Here is a 7,773-nt window from a genome sequence, read left to right as displayed (position 1 = left end):
TCTATAAAACCCTCTTTCATCTATCTTAGCGACTATTTGCATCCAGTCCTATCCATCCATTTGCTAGAATGACCAAGTTCCCAGTTTTGCAGGGCAAACCAAAATGGTTGGTTGACCCATCCGTCTTCCAGGCATCCTACAGTCGACCCGTTGTTTCGCAGCCATCTTTCAATCCAAAGAGGTCTGAGACCCGCTGGCCACCCGTCCAGCCTAAAGGAAAAGCTCCGCCCCCTGGTTGGCTCCGCCCCATTTCCCCACTTCTTCCGGAAGCAGCAGCAACGAATCCCGGCGCCCTAGCAACAGCGCATTTCAGGCTGCCCAGTCCGCGTGCGCGGCTTCCAGTACAAGCCAATAGCGAGGGGCGCTGGGATCGAGGTGCAGGGGGCGGGGCTCTGAGTGGCCGCCGCCATTTTGGTAGAAGAGAAACAATAGGACGGAAGCGCCGCGGGACCGGTTTGTGGCCGCAGGTAACGCCCGTCTCGCGGTACCTGTAGTCCTGTCGCCCCAGGAACTTTAGGGAAGGTTTTTTCTGGCTGTTAGGGGACAGGGTCTCTGGTCGGTGGGTGTTTTTCCACATTATTTGGGGAGGTGGCCTCTCGCTGTCATTGTACGGGAGGTCTCCACGGGTCTTCGTGGAGCCATATTTTCTCTGGCCATTTGCGAGAAGCATCGTATCTTTGGGTCACCGGGAAGAGAAGCTCCCCTCTGGATTTGGCGGGTGGACTGGGTCTTTGCTAGTCATTGGAGAGGGATCTTCTGGAATTTTGTGTGTCGGCTAGTGTCTTCCCCCGTCTTTGAGGAGATCTTCCGAGTTTTTTTGGGTGGGTGAGAACTTCCCGTGGTGTTGAGATATGTCCCCAGATCGTTAGTGATCATGATATCCCAAGTTATTGAGGATGTGGTCTTTAATCTTTGAGTGCAGGGGTCAGCCCAACGCTTCAGATACTGTTACCTGGGGCTGGCAAACGTGCAGCCATTTTGGGTGTTGAATGCCAGTTGGGTCCGACAGCTCGTATTTGTTGGGGGGAATCAGCACACCTAACATTATTTTTAAAATGTCTTGAAGTCTATCAGAGGAAGGCTTTATACTGACGTTTCCACAATGAGTGGAGCTTTAATTTCAAATCTAGACACCTTTTGTTTATTCTAATGACTTATTTTAAGATTTTATTGGCTCTCAAGTATTAAGAAAGTTGTACTAGCAGAAAAGTGAGTGAAAAGAAAATGTAGAAACCAATAAAGTTTAGTGCTTTTTAGTACCAGGAGCTAGTCACTGCTTGGAATTAAACGTTAGCAAAATGCGTTCAGAGCAAGAATAAACTAAAATCATATGGAATAATAGTTTAAGAAAAATTACTGAAACTTTAGAAGAGCAACAAAAATACTGGAGGTTAATAGTTTTATTTTTTAATAAAGGATCATGATTACAGTAATTTTGTAGATTTAAAATGTTATTTGCATTTTTTTTTTCTTTTGCGGTGCTTGGGATTGACCCCAGGGCCTTGTGCTTGCAAGGCAAGCACTCTACCAACTGAGCTATATCCCCAGCCCTGTTATTTGCATTTTTAGCGGGAAGTTAATATGCTTATTTGTGTAGTTTGTTGCTGTGGGGTTTGTATAATTGTATCTTGTAACTTGGCCTTGAGCATTTAAAGAGAAATTTCAGGGTGGTGTTTTAACTTTAACCACCGTCAGAATTTGAAATGGCAAATGAATACTTTATAATATTTGACATTAATAGGTCAGTTGATTGCCTAGCAGTTTTTCTTTTAAGAAAAAGTCTGTTGAACTGTTGTTCAGATTGGTTTACCTGCATTGTGATATTAAAGTAGAATTCACAGGCATTATTAGAAATCAAGTGGATAAGAACTGGGATTAGAGTTGATATCATTGTAGAAACCAGTTTAGCAGATGTAATATACTTCTTTTTTGCTTGGAAGCTTCATAGGAGACAGACTGATCACTGTAGATCAGCCCTGCATTTTTCTGTCATTGTGTGGGAGGTCTCCCCGGGTGTTCGCGGAGCCATATTTTCTCTGGCCATTTGCGAGAAGCATCGTATCGGGTCACCGGGAAGAGAAGCTCCCCTCTGGATTTGGCGGGTGAGCTGGAATGTGCCTGGAAGGAGCAATCTCCCACTGTTGAATGCTAGCCATTCTCCCTTGCAAAAAGGATGCCAGAGCAGTGTAAGCTCCTGAGATGTCACTTGTATCTAGGCAACAGGGATGAGCATGAGCCTCCCTGAGGCCAGTTTGCCAGGTGAAAATTTTCCATTGTTTGGCTCATAAAGAGGATGCTTTGGAGAAAAATTTTTCCTTTAAATGAAGTTATTTGACCTAATGAGGCGATCGTCTTAAACAAATTGAACCCATTTTTGGGCTGTAGAAAGTAAGCAGATGATCAGTCTCACGTGATTACATTTTAAAGCATGTTTTTGTTTTTTAAATAAATTGTGGTTTTGCCTTTTCGCATGCAGTGTAATAGAGGTAGTGTTTTGCAATAGATTTTGATGACAATAAAATGCCCTTTTCCCAAAAAATTGAGTGTAGGTTCATTCATAGTTTGAAGGACAATCTGCCAAGATGATGCATATTTGCTTTGAATCTGTCACTCATCACCAGTTTCAGCAGTTAACCAGTTTCTGGCCAGTGTTATTTCGAATGTACTGTGCACTCACCTCCCTCACTGTCTCTGTGTATGTATGTGGTGGTACTGGGAAGTAAATCTGTTGGCTTTGCCCATTCTAGGCGAGTGCTGTACTGCTGAGCTGTATCCCCAGCCCTCACTGCCTCATCTTAAAAAAAAAAAAAAAAAAGAAAGAAAACTTGTGTTTTTGTCTAATTCCATTTTTCCCAGAAATGTTTTTGTCTTTCTGTTTCGCTATGCCCAGGGTCTTGTGCAAGTGCTGTGCCACTGAGCTATAACCCCTGCCCTCAGAAATGTTATTTCATCTCTGGGCACAGAGGTATATGCCTGTAATCCTGACTTAGGAATCTGAGGCAGAATTGCAAGTTCCAGGCCAGCCTCAGCAGACTTATCTCAAATAAAAGGTTGGGGAGGTAGCTCAGTGGTAAAGCATCCCTGAATTCATTCCCCAGTACCAAAAAGAAGTTAACTTTATCCATAAATATCCTGTTTCTGTGTGTATTTCTAAAAGACAAAAAGCCATGGAATCTACTATTATTCTTTCTAAAAAGTGATAATTCCTTAATTATTTTTTTCAGGTTTTGATGTTCAAATGTTCTCAGTTGTCTGAATAGTTGTGTTTTTTTGTGGTGGGGGCGTACCAGGGATTGAACTAAAGGGCGTTTGACCACTGAGCCACATCCCCAGCCCTATTTGTATTTTATTTAGAGACAGGATCTCACTGAATTGCTTAGCACCTTGTTTTTGCTAAGGTGATCCTCCTGCCTCAGCCTCCAGAGGTGCTAGGAATGCAGGCCTGGATCAGGGTGCCCAGCCTGAATAGTTTTTAACAGTTGATTAGCCCAAATCACAATTCAGATAAGAACTGCACATGGCATTTGATTGAAATGGCTCTTGTCTTTCAAATTTATATGTACCTGGTCTATTTTTCCTTGTAATTTTATCTGTTAAAGCAACTTTGTGGTGGAATTTCCCATATGCTGTCTTTTGCTGATCAGTCTCTCTGCTTGAGACCTTTTGGCTCTGGTACCTGCTTTGAAGAATTCATTCTTTCTTTCTTTCTTTCTTTCTTTTTTTTTTTTTTTTTTTTTTTGTGGTGCTGGGGATTGAACCCAGGGCCTTGTGCTTGCGAGGCGAGCACTCTACCAACTGATCTATCTCCCCAGCCCAAGAATTCATTCTTGTTTATCATTTTGGCAGAGAAGTTAAGAAACTACCAGGTCTCATTTGGTAATGAGCCCCGTGCTGATTGTGGTATATGCCTTTAAACTAGTTCCTAGAGATACTGAGACAGGATGATTATTAGTTTAAGCCCAGCCTGAGCAGCTTAGTGAGACCCTGCCTTTAAAAAAAAAAAAAAAAAAAAAAAAAAGCTGAACTCTGATGGGTATTGGGGACCTGAAGGGTCACATAGGAAGAAATCCTCCTCTTCCATGTTATGTGGTTCAAATAAGTCTGAATGCTACCTCTCTGTGTGGAACTGAGAGGAGTTTCTGCCTCTTGGCTTCCAGGAGGGTATAGACATCTTGCCTCTTGTGTTGTTGTACCCTTTGCTCATAGGAGGCTTACTTTTAGAGAGGCCTTGACGCTTTGTAGGTGGTTCCCAAATATATTTTTTCTTTCTTCATTTTCTTCCTTTCTTTTCTTTCATACTGGGATTGAACCCAGGGGCGCTTAACATTGCCAGAGTATATTTTGTGTGTGTGTGCGTGCGCGCGCGCGCGCGCGAGAGAGAGAGAGAGAGAGAGAGAGAGAGAGAGAGAGAGAGAGAGAGAGAGAGAATGAATGAGGCTGAGGCTAGCTTTGACCTTGTGATCCTCCTGCTTCTGGAATTGCTGGGGTTACAGGCATGACCCACACACCTGGCCCAAATATGATTTCTGTTTAGATTCATGTCAGCTCCAGTCCCACTGCTTCCAGCCATCTGGTGAACATTTTCTCTTGAGTGCTTAACCATTCCCTAATTGTCTGCAGCTTAATTCAGTATCTACTCAGTTATTTCTGACATCATGAACAAAACATTTTTGTTCTAATTTGTGAAGGCGGGGTGGGTACTGGGGATTAAACCCACCATTGAGCTACATTCACGCCCTTTTTATTTTTTATTTTGAGACAGGTTCTTGCTAGGTTGCCCATGCTGGCCTCAAACCTCTCTTCCTTCTCCCTGAGCCTCCTGAGTAGTTGGATTACAGGTGTGTGCCACCACTTGGTTTTGACATCTTCAAATAACCAGATATTAAATTCACGAGCTTGCTAGGATGCCTAAAACATTTCTGTGATAAGGAACTAAGAAAGAAGCTTGTGATAAGAAACAGGAAAGAAGCTTGAGAGTTTTCATTTGTTTTGATACTAGACATTTAACCCAGGGGCATTCTGCAGCCCCTTTCTTTTTGATTTTGAGACAGGGTTTCACCAAGTTGCTGAGACTGGCCTTGACCTTGTAATCCTCCTGCCTCAGCTTCCCAAGTCACTGGGATTACAGGTGTGTACCACTACACCTGGATGGTTTGAGAGAGTTCTCAATCACAGTTTTTCTTATAAATTTTTGTTCCCACTATTTCCATTTTTGCATGTGTTTCTAATATGTATAGGAATTACATCTCTTCTTTGCCCTCTCAGTAATATAGCCAAAGAAGGCTGTTAGCACAAAGAAGACTGAATAAATGCTTATTCCTGCTGCCAGAAATCCCTTTACCCAAACTTTCAGGACCTCTTAAAACCAGGTTTTTCCCTCCTCTTTTCTCCTGGCTAATTTTTCTATTGTAAAATGTCACCACTGTGCTTCAGAATCTGCAGTTCCACATACATTATAGGTCACAGTGAAACAAGGTACAATCTTTTTTTTTTCCTGTGGTGCTGGGGATTGAACCCAGGGCCTTGTGCTTGCAAGGCAATCACTCTACCAACAATTGAACTGTATACCCGGCCCCAGTCTTTTTAATATATGTTCTTTCCTAGCATTTCAGTTCTGGAATTTTTTTCCTATAGAAATACTTGTACACCATAAAGAATGATAAAATTATGGCATTTGCAGGCAAATGGATGAAATTGGAGAATATCATGCTAAGTGAGATAAGCCAATCTCAAAAAGCCAAAGGACGAATGATATCGCTAATAAGTGGAGGATGACACATAATGGGGGGAGGGAAGGGTTAGTGTTAGGGTTAGAGTTAGGGTTAGGGAGGGGGGCAAGTATGGAGGAAGGAAGGACTGTATAGAGGGTAAAGAGGGGTGGGAGGGGTGGGGGGAAGGGAAAAAATAACAGAATGGATCAAACAACATTACTCTATGTAAATTTATGATTACACAAATGGTATGCCTTTGTGCCATGTACAAACAGAGAAACAACATGTATCCCATTTGTTTACAATAAAAAAAATTAATTCAAAAAAAAAAGAAATACTTGTACAAGTATGTGAAGACAAATACAAGGATGCTCATTTGCATTATTGTTGTAATTTAAAAATTGGAAATAGCATGTGACTGACAGTAAATTATGATTATGAATGAATATAATACAACCTTTAAAAGGAATCACAGAGATATGGAAAGAAGATGAAAGTGTGAAATTTAGTAGGACAAAAATGCCAAAACAAGGGACAAATATTGAATGATTCCACTTATAAGATGCCTCCAGTGTTTTAATTTATACAGACAGAAAGTAGAATGGTGATTGCCAGGGGCTAGAGGAAGAGGGGAGTGGAGATATACCATTTCATGGATACAGTTTCAATTTAGGAAAAAAAAAAGTTCTGAAAAGGGATAATGGTAATGATTCCCAACAGTGTGGAAATACTTAATGCTGCTGACCTGTGTACCCCAAAATAGTTAAAATGGTAGGTTTTACATTATGTGTACTTTACCTCAGGGAACAAAAAAAGTTCAGATGTAGCTTAGTAGTAGAGTGCTTATCTATGTACAAAGCTTTGGGTTTAATCCACAGCACTGCAAACAGAAAGGTGGGGAGAGGAACATAAAGCTGATTTTACTGGGGTTAAAAGACAAACTCACAGCCTAATCTTATTTATGTAAGGAATAGAAAACACGTGGAAGAAAATCTGTAGGATGGAGAGATCCCAAACTAATAATGGTCATTTTCTCATACTTATAACCAGTACAACAAATAATAATGTCAGTGTTTTTAAAAGACTGGCATGTACTTTGGCACTCCATTCCTTTTCCTGTTGTGAAGCTTCCTTTCTTTATCCTCCTTCCACAAGTCCAAACTTTATATATCCTATCAAGTTCACCCTTTGACCTTCATCTTCCATTGAACTCTTTGGAAGAAATGTGTACTGGGACTTGAGGAAAGTTCATATTTGGGGAATGCTTGACATACATGATTGGTAGTAGGCTAGATATTTAATCTTTGTTCCCACCATATGCAGCTCTATGTAATTAATTGTACTGCATGTGTTTATATATGAAAACATGCTGAGAGTAGATAAAGTACTATTTATGCCCAAATATAAAGCAGCCCCCAGCTTACCAGTGTAAAGATTTTAGAATTATTTGGGTATAATTCAAAAGTGTATCAACTTATAGATACATAAGATGAAGTTGGATTTCTCATAATGAAAAACAATTATGCTTTTTACACATCTTATGAATTAGTTCTGCTCCATCTCACCTGCATGCATCCTTGTCATTCCCTTGGCCACCTCTGGAGACAATTGATGCTTTCCTGAACACAACTTCCTTACCTCTCAGTGATGGGAGATGTGACATTCTCTGGAACCCTCAGCCTAAATTAGTTGTTATTTCTGTAGTGTAACCATTTTGCAGCATTGATTTTAAAAATATGTATTAATTTATATCCACAGGCTTTGTGCACATTGGTGCATGTCTGTAATTCCATCTTTGAGGGAGGTTGAGGCAAGAAGATTGCAAGTTCAAGGCCAACTGGGGCAATTTAGCAAAACCCTGTCTCAAAAAACATTTTTTTTTTTAGTTCACATACCATATAATGTACACCCCCAGAAATTCTGTATCCCCCTCCTGGTTATGACTCCCCTCACTAATGGCCCATCATTCTTCCTGAAATTCCTTACTCTGGCATGTTTTAAAGGCCATCACTACAGTTGTTAAGAGGTATTGAATTAGAGCCCAGACCAGGGGAATGGAGGA

General features: G+C 41.1%; 1 protein-coding gene across 4 annotated transcripts in view; it reads left to right on the top strand.

The window, feature by feature from the left end:
- The first annotated feature begins 322 nt into the window (after positions 1-322).
- IP6K2 (inositol hexakisphosphate kinase 2) overlaps positions 323-7,773 on the top strand; it is a 30,580-nt gene continuing 23,129 nt past the window's right edge. For 2 of the 4 annotated variants that reach the window (XM_079155576.1, XM_079155577.1), the window contains exon 1: positions 346-467. The gene's annotated coding sequence lies outside the window, so the exon portion shown is untranslated. Of the gene's footprint in view, positions 468-7,773 lie in introns of all 4 variants that reach the window. The other 2 variants (XM_079155573.1, XM_079155572.1) reach the window with 2 other exon arrangements.

This window comes from Sciurus vulgaris, assembly GCF_902686455.1.
Source record: "Sciurus vulgaris genome assembly, chromosome: 10".
Taxonomy (NCBI): Eukaryota; Metazoa; Chordata; class Mammalia; order Rodentia; family Sciuridae; genus Sciurus; species Sciurus vulgaris.
Note: the sequence above shows the minus strand (reverse complement) of the source record. Positions and strands in the feature narration are given on the sequence as shown.